The following is a 17,376-nucleotide window of genomic DNA, read 5'->3' on the forward strand; positions in this document are numbered from 1 at the left end:
CAAAGTGGGTAAAAATGAGGAATTTCTATGTAGTAAAATTGTTTAAGTAAACTGTTACTAATCTACAATACTCACTGTCATGTTTACGTTATTACATTTTGTGGTAGCTTAAGAAATTACATAAACCAAAAGTTTAAAAATGTAAATTTCAATGTATTTCTCAATATAACCTTAAAATAGATATTTTTATCATTTGTTTTCGTTTTTTATCTTCTTGAAGTCTTAATTAAATTATTTAATTATAAATAAATAAATATTATTATTATGACGTATAGATCTAAAAGTACCAATTGAGGTTTAAAGTCTCAACTTTATTTTTGAGCAGTTACAAATTCTCGTGACTTATCACATGAAAGTGGAACACCCACCTAACGATTAGTCTTAAAATTAATGGCAGGATGCTCGACGTAACATTTCTGGAAAAGAAACAATAAAAATGTTCATTGAATAAATTAACTTAAATAATGAAATAAATAGGTAATAATGAAACTTACCTAAATTAGATTTTCTAGTTTTAATAATTCTATTTTCTAACAATTCTGTAAATACAAAAGTCAAATATTTTTAAAGATACAGATTGTAAAACTATTAATTATTTCCAGTATTAATAATGTATATTATATATTTTATATTATATTGTGTTTTGTTTTACAGTTTTCAACTTCCGTAAGTAAAATAAAACTAAGTATTCAATAAGTTGCCGAGATCAAACTTTCTTTACATAACAAGTGATATTTTTATATGAACAGTTGATGTATAAATATATATTTATATATATTGCCAATTTATTCGGTCTTATAGAACTAATGTTTTGAAGCTGCCAAATGTTATTGTACAGAAAATTAGTTTTATGAAATATGGGTAAGTAGTGGTTGCAAAGCTAGAAAAAATAACTCCAAACACTAATGTTTCTTCTAATTTTAAAGTAAGATTCCAGTGTGAGAATACGTTTTAAAATTATAGATTAGACTTCTTTTCATACGCTAAATTAACCATCAACTAACCGTCATGATCCATGTTTAGATTATTGTCTCTCTGACGCCTCTCTTCATTCTCGATCCTAACATCATGTCATCATCATTATAATTGCTATCCATAGTGTTATGCCAAGGTTGTAGACATGGAAGATATTACAACGTAACACAAGCATCACCAAATAAATATTTAACATTTATCTTATGGAAAAACAAAATTTGAAAGAGCCTCTATATAGAATAACAAAATCAACACGACACAGACTTATTGTAAGAAGAGTAAAGATTAACGTGACTTACTAATAATGAGCTAGGACTAACGTGACTTACTAGTAATGAGGTAGGACTAACAAGACTTATTAATAATGAGTTAGGAATGACGTGACTTACTAATATTAAGCTAGGATTACGTAACTTACTAATGATAAGCTAGGACTAAGAGACTTACTAATAAGATTTTTCCTTTTGTGAAGCATGTTTCTGGAAAAATTACGTGAAGTTTTTAACCAACACGAAGTTTGATAAAATTTAGCTTTGTTTTGAAACCTCAAAGTAAGAGAATCGTGTAACAGAGAAAGAAAAATAGTGTAATTAAGAGTAATGGATAATGTTATAGAAATTATAAAGTTTGATATGTTCTGTGGCAGCAAAGTAAGTGCGGAATATTAGACTTTAGTGTAATGCGAAACTAACCATGGTTTGATGGAAATTTCTCGCAAAGCTGCATAAAGGTTATCTGTGCTAGCAGTCCGTTATTTACAACTGATAGACTGAAAGAAAGGCAGCTAGTCAATAGTAATAAGCACAAGTTATTAGGCAGCTCTAACCTAATAGTAGGATATGACCATCACTCTTATAAACCATAGAATTCCCCAAAGTGCAAATCTCCTTTTTACGACACTGACCCTTAAATTCATAGTACAGCACGCTAACCATCGACGCACGACCAGCCCACGGACTCAGAGGAAAGTCTGCCTGCGTACGAGGCTAAAAATGGAGTTTCGATACTTGTGGTGGACAGAGCACTTATAGCCCAGTACGTAGCTATGTGCTTGACTACAAGAAACAATAATGCTAAAACTATAGATAGTAAATAACGTTATTCTCCGAAAATTACGAATTTCATTTTTCACATTTCTTTTATGTTCATAAATTTGAACTATAAGTGACGAATTTTCGTTGCATAAAATACTAGACAGTTTACCATAAAAATAAACATTCGGTACAAAAACTTCAACAAGTATAAATGTCTAAGCTAAAATAAAATATTGTTCTTACCATGTTAAGGTTCATACACTTCTTAAACTGTAAAAAATAAGGAAGTAAAAAATATTAAAATAATGTGTACATATACCAAAATATACATTTTATAGTAATATTTAACTGATATCACTTTAAAGATAACTCGAATTGGCCCGGCATAGCCAGGTGGATTAAATCGTGCGGCTGGTAATCTGAGGGTCGTGGGTTGGCATCCCCGTCGCACCAAACATGCTCGCCTATCCAGCCGTGGGGACGTTATAATGTAACGGTCAATCCCACTATTCGTTGGTAAAAAGAGTAGCCCAAGAGTTGGCGGTGGATGGTGATGACTAGCTGCCTTCCCTCTAGTCTTACACTGTTATATTAGGGACGGCTAGCGCAGATAGCCCTCGAGTACCTTTGCGCGAAATTCTAAAACAAAAATAACTCGAACTTCTCACTTACAAATATCTAGCTTTATTATTTTCATTAGTTTTAATAATTAAAGTGTTTCAATTGTTCTAAGGATTTTGGAAGTTAGAAATTTAACTTTTGGACATCTTTTAAGTCTGAACTAATGAAACTTTTTGTGGAAGCTTCTACAAAAGGAAAGTTTAAAGTTGTGGTTAAATTAGATACAGAATTACACATTTGTAAATGCTGCCACTTGGCGATATAAATATGTACTCATCTCTTTTGTATTATGTTGCAAAGACACTTAATATACTTTTATGAATTAGGCCATACTAAGTGTTTTAGTTGTTATTTCTCCCCAGTCTTCCTCTAGTAAGAACAGATTAAGTCTTAAATAGTAAATATAACTTAAATTATAGAGGCCGGTACCTTCGTTGATGTTAGTTAGGAATACGTTATTAGGGTATATCTCCGTATCAGTTCATAAACACAGATCTAATGCAGTTCTTATCTATGTATTTTTTTCTAAACCAGATTGTCCAATTATTCAAACACGTAATAAAATGATTTAGATGTATTTTACTTCAAAAGCTGATTTAAAACCAAAGTTCGTAAACGAACTTATTTGGTAATTATTTATAGCAGAATTAAAAGAAAATTATTAACATTCTGTGAACATTGATAACTACTTTGATGCACTGGGACTTTTTCAAGCTAACGTTATTTTATTAACTGTAACGTTAAAATACTTGAAGGCGATTTGTATGTTTTATGTTTTAAACAGAATCGTGTCTTTACAAGCGAATAAAACTTTATGAAAGATCAGACTAGGCCGCAATGTTTACTTCACTTCTAGATTAAAAAAAAAAATCATCTTTACAAAGTTTGTCAGTGTTTCGTTTATTCCATACATCTCAAAACTAAGACTCTCGTATGTCAAATATGTGCTGAGTCACAACCGTGAGCGAATCCCTCAAGCATGTGGATGGCAAACCAAGGGAGAAATGTTTAGTTTTATTACTTAATTCAATGCAGATATGATTGCTAATTTAGAATATTTATATCATTTCAAGTAAAATCTTCAAACGGACGATACCTTGCTTCCATTATAATGATTCGCAAACTTTAAATAAGTTTTCGTTTGATTTTTAATTTCGCGCAAAACTCCAAGAGAGATATCTGAGCTAGCAGTTCATAATTTAGCAGTGTAAGACTAGATGGAAGGCAGCTAGTCATCACCACCCACCGTTAACTCTTGGTCTACTCTTTTACCAACGAATAGTGAGATTGACCGTCGCATTAGAATGCCCCACGACTGAAAGAGCGAACATGTTTGGTGCGACGAGGATTCGAACCCGCGACCCTCAGATGACCAGTTGAGTACCTTAACCACCTGGCCATATGTTTCCGTAATTGTAACTAGAAAATAAATTAAAGCAGTGGTGTAGGTTAATCAGTTATTTAATAATGAAGTAGATCACCTAGAAATTAAATTTAAAAATAAACAAAAAAGAGAGAAAGAAATACGTAAGAAACTGAAACGTTTCCAATAAGTACGTATGAATAATACTCTTTAGACCAAGAAGGAAGCACTGTCTTGTGAGAACAGTGATTTTGTTAAACATTTACAGTAAATGAGGTGTTTTAAAACTTGAGTACGTTTCTATAATTACGAGAAGAAAATAGATACAAAAATAGTTGTTTAAATTAATTTTTTAAAGAAGGACGAAATGAGTTGTTTCATAATGTAAAAAACTGAAATGCACGAAACAATGGAAAGAAATCCGTATCGTTATTGTGAGTTAAGTTGACAGTTGATATCAAAATTATCTTTTTGGTATAGATACTACTTTAAAATATCTAACTAACGTAATTTTAGCAAATACTGAAGCCGGCAGGATGTTTACAGAATTCTTTGTTTGTTTGGAAGTAAGAGCAAAACTACAGAATGGACTATTTGGGCTCTACCTATTACGGGTATTGAAACCCAGTTTTTAGCGTTGTAAGTTCGCAGACATACCGCTGAGCCACTGGGGGGTATTTTGTTCTGGTAAGCTATTTCAACATATTCTTCTTCACCCCTCACTACATCAGTTCTACTGTTCTAGCGGTGAGAGTCCGCAGACATACCGCAGTAAATATAATGTTAGTAAACTGACTTAGAGTTTAAAAATCATCTTGATAGTACATGTACGTTGTTTTTAAATGTATGCTATTTCCCCGGTAATCCTACATTTATACAGGAATGTAAATAATATGTATCATTAATGCTACTAATTCATTTTTGTGAATCATTTAGTCAACCAAGCTGTTTAAAGTATTAAGTAAAGTATCTGGAACCAAGTGATTTATCAACAGTCATCTAGAAATATCTGTTTCAATAAAATCCAAACCTCATCAATAAATTGTGACCATTAAAAAGATAAAAGAAAACAAGAGTTGTGGTGAATATTTTATGGATGGTGTTTTTGATCATACAACTGTATTTTTATTGAAATTTCTAGAATATTTAAAATTGGTGCCATTCACTTATTGTTGCGAATTATTCATCCAAACAAGCTGTTTAAAATGATAAAAACTTGAAATCTAAGTTACCACTTGTCATTGAGTTACACTGATTACAAAGAATTCCACTTATCATTATCAAAGTTGCATGGGGTCCCGGCATGGCCTAGCGCGTTAAGGCGTGCGCTTCATAATCTGAGGGTCGCGGTTTCGCGCCCGAATCGTGCCAAACATGCCCCCCCCAGCAGTGGGGGCGTTATAATGTGACATTCAATCCCACTATTCGTTGGTAAAAGAGTAGCCCAAGAGTTGGCGGTGGGTGGTGATGACTAGCTGCTTTCCTTCTAGTCTTACATTACTAAATTAGGGACAGCTAGCACAGAGAGCCCTCGAGTAGCTTTGTGCGAAATTCCAAAAACAAACAAACAACAAAGTTGTATGTTTAATTACATTTTTCTTTAAATTCTTTTTACTTGTGTGTAATTTGAATTTGTATTGGTTTTAAAATGGATTCATGCTATCAAATGAGTAATTGTTACATGAAGCTACAAGCCATATCCTTAAACAATCTTAGTATTTTCAAAAACAGAGATTAAAAATTTCTGAGAAATATTTTCTCTATCGTGACTCTGGAAACTTTTAAAAGTAAAGATATCGTAACTTCTAGAAGCGGGGTGAATGATTCTCGTGTTATCAATTTGTACCCACTTCTTCTGGTTTTTGATTAGGATTATTCTTCTGTTTGTTTCTACTGTCCTGTCACGGGTGTTGATACATAATCGACGAAGGCAACGTCTTTCATAGCTGTGTTGAATTTCGTTTACTATTTCTTTAATGGCTTTAGTGAATTCATTGATAACTGTTTTGCATTTCTGATTTCTTCCTAGTTAACGACAACTAACTTGTAAAACTTCGCACTTCAAAGTATTAATAGATTGTTTGAAACATGGCCAGGTGGTTAAGGTACTCAACTCGTAATTTGAGGGTCGAGGATTCGAATCCCCTTCACACCAAACATGGTCGCCCTTCAGCTGTGGGGGCGTTATAATGTTACGATCAACTCAACTATTCGTTGGTAAAAGAGTAGCGCAAGAGTTAGTGGTAATGACTAGTCTTACACAAAGAAATAATAAAAACAGCAAAAGTTTGGTCATGGCTTCCACTGATGTTTTCGTGCATTTGGAAGTTGGATATGCGAGGTATTAATTCATAGAGAAAACATTTTCAAGTCTGGTATAAAGTAATGTATTATAATTATGAATGAGCGTGAAATGTTACTGTTAGATTTACACCGAGTCTATTTTTTGTTTTAACCATGTAAGATGGAGGATTTTATTAGTACTTATTTGAATGAGGCCCGTTTCAGAGTAGTGGAAGATAAATAATATAAGCAGCATATAAAAAATGGCTATTCCTCTTTTGTTTGGAGACAATGTTGAAGTTAGGATACCATTATCGTTTAGTAATGTTTCACTAAACTTTTATTTTGGTAACTTGTTTTTATTATAGCAGGTTAAGTCTTTTTTATTTATATTAATGTCAGGTTATCATTTGGATTTAACTTTGTGTAAAAGTGATGATAACGAGCAACTTCAATTCTAGTTAATTTTTAAGGTTTTCTATTTAATTTCTTTAGTTTTGGAAGATGTTTTTAATGGAGGGATGCACCCACCTGATAAGAGTTTTTATTTCGCTCTTACAAATTTCACACAAACTGTTAAAATAGTTATCTTTGGTTTGCGTTTTGGCATTATAATTGTGCTTGTTTTTTGTTTTTTTTACAAATGCACAACTTCATGCTCTACTGAAAATTACGTTATTAAATTAAAGGAAGCTGTATTCTTAAGATAGCATGTCATCTGTACATTTAAAATACCAATACATATTTTTTTGCAATATGCTCCACTTTACACTGATCTTTCCCACATAAAGTGAGTAACCCAGTACAGTAGTTGGCTAGGACGATAGGAACTTATTGGATCCCTTCACCGACATTCAAGAAATCAATCTTCAATCTCAGTTATTAAGTTATATGATGTATTGACGGTACTTGTGAAAATATCTGAATTTCAACTGTAAATATAAAGTACTAGATGTACTTCATTCTATTAGCGTGCTCTACAGCTGACGAGTTAGATGGTGGTGTGATTATTAAAAAACACCTACTCTTGTCATATTGAGAATATTAATGAAATATTCAAAATAAGAAATATATTTTTGGTTTGCAATTTTAATACTTTCGTATTAGAGGATTTGTAAAGGAAAAATAATAAATTTGTTTACAATGAAAATTACAAATATATGCTGCAGATTATGTACTTAACATTTCTTGTAAGCTTATGTGTACGTCATAACATGTGATATATTTTAACACCATTAAAAACAACGTAAAATCAAGAATAATTTGCCTTAAAATTATTATATGAAAGAAACAAGCTATTTTAATTAAATAGGATAGAGAATCATGATGAGAGCAAACAGATTATGTGGGGAAAGTGACAAATTATTATAAAATAACTTAAGTAAATCTGTAAGAAGATGAAAAGAATGGAGAAGATTATCAGAACTATTACAGACAAAACACAGTTAACAAAAAGAAACCTGAGAAATATTCAGAAATAAGGACAGGCTTAAGACGAACATGAGAGATGTCGATAAGTGAGGAAACAGGAATCTGAGACAAGCAGCAGGGAAAGAGTAAGGGTAATTTGTATAAATAAAAATATAAAAAACTGAAAATTCAGGTCAGGCCGAGAACCAATTGTTCAACGTGATTTTATTTAAAAACTGAGAAATTCCCTCACTCTACACTTTAAAAATACACAATCTGTTCTACCAATATCACATGAATTTTAAAAACCATTTAAATATTACACTTTAAAAATACACAATATGTTCTACCAATATCAGCATGAATTTTAAAAACCATTTAAACCCTAATAAGTGAGACATCTTTAAGGTGTCCCCATTCTAAACACTATTCACATGAAATATGTACATACGCAATAAAATAAAAACCAAGGTTCCTTCTTTCTTATATTAAGTTCACGTTTTTAAGTGCCACACTCAAGGCTCACAAAGAACTTCTGGAGACTGTAGGTGGAGAAGAATCAAAGGAGTTGAACTGTCTTCTCCCTTATCTATCTTTTGTTTTCTCAGAGTTTGGTTCAACAAAGGAAATATCACTGACATCAAGAGGATTTTGAAAGGTTTTGTTGCTAATCACACCAGAAGGTGTGCTAATTGCCCTCTTCAAAACTGAACAAATAACACTTTTCTTTGGAGTATGATGGTTTGGAGTTTGAGAGTTTTCTTCAATTCTGCTCCTATTCTTTACATCACACTAATGCACACTAATTTCTTGTAGTTTTGTTTGAGCTGCCTGAACATCCATTCTGTCTAATAAAACAACTGGAAAACTAGCCAGCTTTACTCTGTTAAGTGCATTTTCTTGTCTACCACATAGATTTGGAGAATCGTTTTCATCACATGTGTTTCTTGAACATTTTGCTCTTGATAACCGTCTTTGGGAAGAAACTAGCTTTGCTGCTTTCACAACTTTCTTAACCGAATTCATTGAGTTACTTTTTGGTGTGTGAATTCTGGAAACAGTGTACAGGGTGGCTAGCTCCGCAGGATTAATGACTGGCTGAGGTGTGTTACCTTTCTCAGATGCTCTCTTCGAGTTTCTCTGCCTTAAAACATTTTCAACGTTCCTTTTTTCTTGTTTTTCCTCCTCTTGCTGTTGTTCAAAGCAACGAAGATCGAATTCAATCTTGTTGGCAAGTTGTTTGTCTGCTGACATTATTTTTTTTACTTCTGGTTTCTTTCTGGTTCATTGACCAGCAATGAAACTATTTCCAAGCTAAAAACTCTATAATTAACCTTAGCATGTCGTACCAACCTATGCAGCCATTCAACCATTTCAGCAAATGATCCAGTAGGAAAACATTTCAGTATCTCTATACAAGCTTTGGCTACTTTACATCTAAAGTCTGATATATCAACAACTTTGGTTGTTGAAAGAACTCTCACACCCTTCAATGAAGCTTCTTGGTTCTTCTTCATAAGGTAACAAATAAAATTAACAGCGTTATCTTTAACTATTTGCTGAGCTTGAGGGATAGATTGACTTCTATCTCTAACAGCTCAACATCTCCATGCAGAGACTGACAAAGATGTTTCAAACCGATAAAAGCTGACAGTGAAATATCTGGTCTCTTCTTTCGAGTATTTTCAATCTGATGATGACTGTCAAACAGCAAACATTTTTCAGTTTCTATTTTTGTCAGTTCTGTTAACTGCTGGATAACATGTTCAATGAGATGTGTATTAAATTTCGGAGTAAAACCTTCCAATAAGGTAGTAAAATCAGAAAGTGCATTGGATAAGATACTGATTAATTTCTGAACCTCTTCAAGAGACAGGTCAGTTGTCAGCAGAACAACAGGAAAGTTGTTATCTCTAACGTACTGTGACGATCTTCTATCCAAGTCCAAATATGCTGGGATAGGGTTCCAGATTGAATAAATATCATATTACTTACCTCATTTCTGTCAGACTTACTTGGATGGCAAAACAAAAACCTACAGAGATAATAATAATATAGTTGTTAATGATTTTGCTGTGAGACGTTTTCATATAAATACATCTTTAATAATTGGTTTTTAAACATTTGTAGCAACAGTGTTAACAATAGATCACTGGTATTTGATACTTAGTATTTATTTTCAGGCCTTAAGTATAAATACAGTGGTTTTAGATCAGTGTAACAGTTTTGTGTTCATGTTTCATTAGATGTAATATGTGGGTTTTATTTGGGAACTTAATACTGACATATACTTTTAATTTTACTTATTCTATGATATTATTGTCTTTAAGGATAATTTAATTAAATGGTAAGGTTTGTTTTTTTTGTTTGTTTTGAATTTTGTGCAAAGCTACTCAAGGGCTATCTGCGCTAGCCATCACTAATTTAACAGTGTAAGACTAGAGGGAAGGCGGCTAGTCATCACCACCCACCGCCAACTCTTGGGTTACTCTTTTACCAACGAATAGTGGCTCAGCGGTATGCCTGCGGACTTACAATGCTAAAAACCGGGTTTCGATACCCGTGGTGGGCAGACCACAGATAGCCCATTGTGTAGCTTTGTGCTTAATTCAAAACAACAACAACAACAAATACATATATAATACGATTATTAATAAAAATGGTGACAGAAGTCCAAATCTTCAATAATTAGCGGGTCAACGATGACCGACGGTCATGCATATTTTGTTCTATAATGCGCTGAACTTTCGTCACCTGCGTAAAACAAACAACCTACTGAGCAAATTCAATGTTTCATAATCTCTCATCTGGGTTATGACCACTCCTCAAACCATCAAGACATACATGAATCGTTGTAGGATTTATCATTGTTACAGCGTTCTCTCTACCCAAATAAACTTCATCCAAGAATATCTAACTAGCCTTGTTCGCCTATGTAAGTAAAGTTAAACACGAATATGAAATAGCCTGAAAAAATAGTATCCCTACACGGAAACAAAATGCTTGAAAATATAAATCGCGTTAACCAATTAAAATCTCTTTTACATCATATTATCTTGTTCTCGTTAATGATTCGACAGTTACAAATGATAAAACTGATGTTTTGTTCCAGTACTCTTTATCATTTTCTATAAGTAAGGATTTCCCAAACTGACAATTCATAATTCTAACAAATGAATCATAATGGTTATATTGAATGTTGTTCAAATGTTTTTGGTATAAAAAATAATAACAATGCACTGAATCTTTTTCTCTTTTTTGCCACTACATGAACTGTCCTTAAAGGGTGGTCCAAGAATTGATGGTGGGTTTTATTCACTAAATAAAATATGTTTGTGTGTGGGTTTAATCTTAACAAGGGGGTATCTGCGACAGGCCCACAATAGCTATTCTACAAACTTTATTTTTTAGCTCAAAAAGTAAAACTAATAAAGAGAAATTTAAAAACGTCAAAATAAAATCTTTTCAAATACGATGTAAAACGCTTAATCCGTCTCTGATTTGAAAACCAATTAATGATTCAAGTAACTTTTACTTAAGTTTGAAATAAAAGAAAATGCCGATTGGTACAAGATTAAATAGCGTCTAAACTAGCTTTGTCTTGATATCTGTTTTGTTTTTGAATTTCGGGCAAAGTTACTCGAGGGCTATCTGCGCTAGCCGTGCCTAATTTAGGAGTATAAGACTAGAGGGAAGGAAGCTAGTTATCACCACCCACTGATAACTCTTGGCCTCCTATTTTACTAACAAATAGTGGGATTGACCATCACATTATAATGCCCCACAGCTAAAAGGGCAAGAACGTTTAGTGTGACAGAGACTCAAACCGGCAACCTTCAGATTACGAGTCAAGTGTCTTAACCATCTGGCTATGTCGGGCCACTGATATCTGGTAAGGAACCTGCTAGGTTGAATAATTAATATTAAAATACAATAACAGTAACTTTTACATAAGGTAAATTTTGACTGTTAATAATTTCATCCTTTCGACCTTTGGTAAGACATAATCATCAGTTAGAAATAGTTGTTATTGTATTTTGAAATTATCTCTTACCTTATTTTCTGAGATATTATACCATGATACTTGCCAGGTTAGTTTTGTTTTCCCTGTGATGAATTAACTGCAAAATAATAAGTTGAATACATAATCCTTTTATCTTTCGTTAAATTCTAACCTACGAAATATATTAATAAACTAGATATTTGGTGAAACGACCTCTAACGTGTTTTCTTTCAACAGCAGATAAAAGCAAAATGAAGAGTAATAAAAATATTTTTTCAAGTTCATACGTCATGTTGTGTTGTATCGTACAGTTTATAATTCTTTTCGTGATTTATGGCATGTGCACGTTACACTAACGTCATGACAGTACAAATTACAACGTTAAGTACCCCTTATATGGCATCATTTTAGTGTTTACTGACTGAGAGACAGAAAGATAACACCCAACAGTATAATAGTGCAAATGGTTAAAACAGAAGATCACCAAAGGCTCTCTTACACCGCAATAATAATAAAAAAGAGCCGCTGTATATTCGGAGAGTGGTTGAGAATTGATATCATGTGATTAGTATCCTCCGGTGTAGAGTGACGTGAGTGGGGTTTGATACGTCACGTGGGGAGAAAACAGTTGTAGTTAAAGTACAGATTGTTGGATTTCTTTTATATTAACATGGATTAAAAGTTAAAGTATCCAATTAGTGTCATGCCACACGGATGTTGGTAAAAAACATAAAAACATCGCATGGTTATAAAAATAGTTGTGTCTCTTAGTGTCTAAAATTTGAGCCAAAATGTAGATAAATCCAGTAAGTAATTTCAATTGAAAATATCAGTATAAATCTATTCAGAGACATTCCAGAAGGGTTAGGAAAATTATGAACTCTCGACCTTTAACATAATTCTGTTTAAATGTATGATAGTCTAAAACAATAAACACAAACTAAATATCCATTGTAAGTTAGAGTTCATCCCCCTCTACACATACAATCTCATAAGAAGTTGTTTTCTAGATCACTAGTGCTCCGATAAAGTTCATGATAATAATACCATTTTGTGGATCAGATAATAATTGTGGTACAAAGAACACTTTTATGTAATAACTTGATCACTTACAAAATATTGTCATTTCACCAGGTAAAGTACAAAAAAACAAACCCAACATTCTCTGTAAAGCCACTTACCTCCAAAGTTTAAGTGTTTAACCGTCATCTGGAAAAATGATTATTCAGTCGTATGTAGTCAGAAACGTAGGTTTTTGAAAGCGGTAAGGCCATAGTCTGACCACTTGTAAATAGCTTCAATTAATGAATTAAAATTTGCTTCTTGTAATACAATACATCACGTTGTATATATGCAGTATAAAAATTCAGTATCCTACTAAAATCATAAAAACCAGATACTTACAGATCGTCACACATTGGTTACCTTAGTGTCACATGATCGTTTAGATCTTCAAAATGACGAAACATAATATTTCTCCACTTCACGAGAAACAGATGTTCGTAAACGGTGGAGAAACTTCTTAAGAGAATTTTTCTATTTTGTGTCACTGAAATAGAAACAATAATTACAAATACTGAATTTGTTTTGGTACATTTACACAAAAGTGAATTTCATCAGAGAAGATCTATAGTTCTATATTTATTTATATAAAGTGTATTATATTGATAAATCCTGGCATTAGGTTTAGTGGCTAATAACTTTGATAACATTGACAAATGTCACGATTCACGAATTTAAACAAGTTCAAACATAAAAAAAAATATTGTTCAATCAATTTGACAGTACGAGTAGTGTCTCAACAACTACTAGATCTACCGTATACCAGCTAAACTGAAGAGTCCTGATATTACATGAAATACTTCGATAACACAGGGTTTAGTAGATGTGATGTAGTTTATATGTTCCTGTCTACTTTCGTTCAGTAGTTAATATATTACCTACACTCCACAGTAGCATTTTCTAGAATAAAAATGGCTCCAAAAATGTATCGGGAAATAAGATAGTTGAAGTTCGTCTTGTTAAATTAAACGTGCTTGAATATTTACATGTTGGCATAAATATCAAAAAATATTTAATGTTTATTTGAGGGTCATGTAAAATACGTCACAAAATTTGTCTTCCTGATTTTCAAATACAAGAATTAAAGGTTCAGATAAAATTGTAATTGAAAATCGACACTTAGAAAGTATTGAAGACAAAGATGACATGAAAGGTTGCTCTTAGCTGGCCCGGCATGACCACGTGGGTAGGGCCCTGGACTCGTAATCTGAGAGTCGCGATTTCGAATCCCCATCACATCAAACATTCCCGCCCTTTCACCCGTGGGAGAATTTTTAATTCATGGTCAATCCCACTATTCTTTGATTGAAGAGTAGCCCAAAAGTTAGCGGTGGGTGGTGATGACAAGCTGCCTTTCCTTTAGTCATCCGCTGCTATATTAATGACAGTTAGAGCAGATGGCTTTCCTGTAGCTTTACGCGAAATTCAAAACAAACAATTATAACACCATGACTACTTGATAGTAGCTAATACACAAAACAAACAAACAACTATAGCACCATGACTGTTTGATAGCAACTAATACATAAAACAAACAAACAATTATAACACCATGACTGTTTGATAGTAACTAATACACAAAACAAACAAACAATTATAACACCATGACTGTTTGATAGTAACTAATACACATCACTGATGTATGTTCTTCAAATCTATCAATATATATGTTCACCATGGTGATTGAAAGAAAACTATAAAGAAAAATATATAATATACATTAACTGATACACATATTTTTCAAACCGAACGTGTCCTATTTGATTTAGAAAACATATGGAAACGTCTTTCTAGTTTCAAAATGTTTATTCAGTACTTCACCAATTTTCGTAACTTCATAAATGCTACATTTGGCTAGGTTGTTTTGAATTTTGCACAACGCTACATGTGGGTTATCTGCGCTAATTGTCCTTAACTTAGGAGTTATAGACTAGAAAAAGAAGACATATAATCAACACCACCCAATGTTAACAACTGGGACACACTTTTACCAAGAAATAGTCAGACTAATCATCATATTACAACAGTCCCTCCCCAGCTGAACTGAAAGTGTGTTTGGTATGACGGGAGTTCAAATCTGCGTCCTGCAGATTGTGAGCAGAACGCTCGGAGACCTATTTAAGCTGAGTGTCAGGTTTATTTCAAAATACAAACCTTTCAGGTACGTTCACTTTTTCTGTTTCAATGATTTCCACCTTATAAGTTTTGTCTGACAATATAACTGTAAAAGAAAGATTATAAAATTGTTTTCATCAATAACTTCATTTCTAAGATGCTTCTAACTGGTATATTTATGAATCATTATATACACAGACACACATCAAGATACGTATATAAGACGTGCAGTGAACATTTTTTTATTTTTTTGTAGAGATAAAACTCTATATTTAGAAACTCAATATTACATTTTATTACAACTTTGTACCCACAACGAAGACTTAGAAACTTAATATAACTAATTAAAGAGTATGACACCGTCTACAGGTTAAGCCCATACATAATAGATGGGTCTCTTATTAAAATTCAAAAACTAACAAAATAATATATAAACCCTGGTCTCCTACCAACATTCCATTCTATACCAGAAATTACTATTCTCTAGAATAACTTGAGCATTGACATTAAACGTTGAAAGAAAATAAACACCTTATTACCTAACCCTGAATAACTTCTACTACAGGAACAAAACAAGGCACATACATAGTATCCCATGCGAATGTGTTAAGATCACTTCGTTATATTTATAAATCTTTGAATGCCAGCGCATTGTTGTATTAGCTTAATAATGTTATTTACTCAAGCATTAAATGTTGACATGGAAGAAACTGTAATAAACAGACAGAACGTGATCTAAAATATCGTTTACATTAAGTATGTAGAAGAAGTAAAAATAATGATAATTCGGCCATAGCAGACTATTTACAACAAATATAATTAAAATATTGTGGGCTTAACCATAAGGTATTAGAGACAATGATATTCGTGAAACACTGGAAATACGAAAGAGGAAACAAATATAATGAATCATGAAACAGAGACGAAGGTCAAACGTATTTCTTTGTAAAAGACTTCTCATAACGTATTAGTTTTATCTGAGATACACTAGTTAGACACTACACAAAAATGTTTATAAATGTTATGAGTTGTGTAAGAACTCAACATTGTATTCACGTTCCACAGTTTGGTGTTCAAACTATGACAATCATTAGAAGGACGTGAAAGTTGTTGATACGTACATCTTCTATAGGAAAATAGAGTATTAGAGATCTGCAATTGAGGTGAATTTGAGAGGGGTGAGAGGAGGAGGTTTTTCCTCTGGTTTACAAATAATACAAATATTTTAGAAAGATTCTCACTGAAACTCTTAAAGATATATTTTACCTTCTTCATCGGAACAGAATGAGACACTTTTCACAATTTTTGGGTGATTGTAGATCATCGGATTCTAATGAAACAAAAAATATGTATATTTAACCAAAACTTTGTTCCTTTGTTTAAATTTAAGCCAAAGCTACAAAATGGACAAAATAAATTCTATTTCTATTATAATAAAAAATAAAGTATAAATTTCATAACATCTTAATTTATATTGGAAAATTTATTGATTAATTATGCTTGTTTGTTTTGAATATCGCGCAAAGCTACTCGAGGGCGATGTGTAACACAACCGAGAAGGCAGCTAGTCATCACCACCCACCGCCAACTCTTGGCTACTCTCTTATCAACGAATAGTGAGGTATTCCAGTGCTTAATTAGATATATTTGTATTATATTTACCTGGAATAAATTTCTTTTCATCAAATAATCGATATTTGTATAGAGGAGGATAAACTTTGATGATTAACAAATGTTAGAAATAAATTTAACTCATCTTATTTTTAAGTATCACGTATGTAGTTTTTAATATTTTCGCCTAGCAATATCTAATGCAAATATTAATCTGTCCTTGATATAAATCTATGATGGTTTGTTATTTTTATAATTTAACGACACTTCGATGAAAACAAGTGGAGAACAAATAATATTAATGTTAAATTATTTTCAACGATAATGAGATTTATCAATATAAATATACGTCCAATATACACTGCTGGCCAAAATCTTAAGGCCAACGAACATAAAGAAAAAATATGCATTTTGCGTTGTTAGACTCAACCACTTATTTGAGTAAAGCTTCGAAAGATGAAAATAAGAAAATAGAAAATAAAAATAAAAAACTCTTTTAGCATCTAATATGGAAAATGTGAACGCTATGAAATTAGCCAAAATACCAGCTGGTCAAAAGCTTAAGACCATATTGAAACGAAGCGTTAATCGGTAAACACGTAACGAAATTTACTAATTTACGTTCAAGCAAAAGCGTTGTGAACATTTCCCACTGGTATCTCCTGTTTTACATTGGGTAAAAACAAGACAAAGGCTTAAAAGCTGGCAGAGTTTGAACGTGGCAGAATTGTCGAGCTGCAAAAGCAAGGTCTCTCTCAGCGTGTCATTGCTAGTGAGATTGGGCGTAGTAAAACTGCTGTTGAAAATTTCTTAAAAGACCCCAAGGGATACGGAACGAGGATTTCATGTGGTCGGTCCAAGAGAATTTCGCCGGCGTTGAGCAGGACGATTCGACGGGT

This window comes from Tachypleus tridentatus, chromosome 2 (assembly GCF_004210375.1).
Source record: "Tachypleus tridentatus isolate NWPU-2018 chromosome 2, ASM421037v1, whole genome shotgun sequence".
Classification (NCBI taxonomy): Eukaryota; Metazoa; Arthropoda; class Merostomata; order Xiphosura; family Limulidae; genus Tachypleus; species Tachypleus tridentatus.